This window comes from Morone saxatilis, unplaced genomic scaffold (assembly GCF_004916995.1).
Source record: "Morone saxatilis isolate NCDOM2014 unplaced genomic scaffold, NCSU_SB_2.0 Contig16, whole genome shotgun sequence".
Lineage (NCBI taxonomy): Eukaryota > Metazoa > Chordata > Actinopteri > Moronidae > Morone > Morone saxatilis.
Genome location: NW_023339718.1, coordinates 41,803 through 43,656, shown reverse-complemented (window position 1 = coordinate 43,656; position 1,854 = coordinate 41,803). Strand labels below are relative to the sequence as shown.

General features: G+C 33.2%; 1 protein-coding gene across 1 annotated transcript in view; it reads left to right on the top strand.

Moving 5' to 3' along the window:
• Nucleotides 1-614: 614 nt before the first annotated feature.
• Nucleotides 615-1,854, top strand: part of zgc:101664 (uncharacterized protein LOC450064 homolog) — a gene marked incomplete in the record, with an annotated part of 3,901 nt that continues 2,661 nt past the window's right edge. Inside the window, 1 exon segment of the mRNA XM_035658778.1 lies at nucleotides 615-730.

Here is a 1,854-nt window from a genome sequence, read left to right as displayed (position 1 = left end):
AAAAAAATATAATTATGACTTGAATAAGAAATGCTCATAAATCCTTGTTTTTATTTTAAATAGTCTTTAAAATCTATTTAAAGAGTAGTTTTCTGGTGGATGAAATATATAAAATACAGAGTGTACGGAGGTCCTTGCATGATTGACTAACTTCCAAATCCAAAATGAGTTAAATAAATGTATAAGGACAGTCTGTCAGATAACTTTGTGCACTAATATCTGAATTTAATTTATTCTCGTCCCCTGTTTGGTGTTTTTGTGCATTTATTGTTATTTTATTCTATAAATAAACTGGAGGAGTTATGGATTAGCAGTAAATATCATTTGGATTGTTCCATGAAAAATGATGAGAAGCTGAAACAAACCACCGAGATAAAACTGCAGTATCTAAATTAAATATGAATATGATGAGAACATATTGATCCTCTGTACAGCGCAGCAGCAGGAAAATACAATAAAATAAAAATATATAGTATATAAAATAAATACACTTAAAATAACTGAAAATAAATGAATAAATACTCTTATAAAATAAAGTTTTTGATAGATTTTCTTTATGTTCTGTCAATAAAGACGAGAGTTACTTCAAGTATCGCGGGAGTTACTTCAAATATCGCGAGAGTTCCCGGGAAGCGCATATCAGTTAGCATATCAGTTAGCATGTCGGTGGCTGCTGACAGACATTAACGTCCATTTAAAGGTTTATATTTTATGTTTCTGGACTGTACAGGTGGGTTTTATTACCTGCTGGACTTTTGTACCGTCACACCTTCCGAAGACCGTTGTTTTATAGCTAGCTGCGGTTAGCTGAGGACAGCTAGCCGCTAGCACAGCAGGCTAAAAACATTAACTTTAACTTTCAGGAGACTTTAAAGACAAATTAAATTATTTATTATTTAATATTAAATATTAAACGTTAGCGGCAGTTTAAAATGTGCATTTAACGTTGTGTTTATGTGACAGAAAGTGAAGCGAACGAGTTAATAAGTTTAATATTTCACATTAATCAGATTATTAAACATTAAAGCAGAGTTACTGTTATTTTATTCTAATTATCTGACTATTATGTATTTTTAACACCATTTAACAATCTTAACTACTGAATCAACCTCTTTTTTTAGACAAAGTCAGAGTTTTCTTCTGATGTTGGGTCATTCTCTACAGACTGGGTTCAGGTCTTTAACCTTTACATCTGAAATAATCTTTAAACTTTAATAATGAAAGTAGCTTCCCTCTCAGAAATGAATGCTCAGATAAAGGCCTGCTGTGTTAGATGACACAGGATTAAATGGATTAATGCTGAAACTGGAGAACACGTTGAACATTTCAGTGTTCCAGGTTGTGAAGCAGAAAGAGAAGAAGGGAATAATCTTGATGCAGGACGAGCAGCTGAATAAAGGACAGGATGGTTCAGTCTCAGTCTGTACAGTGGGCGGCGGTGTGCACCTTAAACTACAGTCTGCTTTAAGCTTTAAGTCCAGAGCAGAAGAAGAATTCACTGTCTGGTCTTTGGCTCAAGGTGGCAGCAGTTCAGCTCCACAGGGTTAAACCTATAAAGACCAAGAACAACATCAACAACCCAACGAAACATCCGCTTAAAGAATCATTCAACTCTTCCTAATAAAACTGACAGGATATTTATTATTTTATTTATTTGCACAGATTAGAATTACATTAAAACAACAAAGATAAGAAACTGTAAAGTGCAGAGAGGCAGAAACACAGATGGGTTTATTTAAAGACTCCACCTAAAGTGTCAGAGTTACAAAGAACAGAAAACTGAGATACAGAGAATATTATAACTTCATAAAGTAATAACAAACTGATAACATCAACAATAAGTTATAATGACAA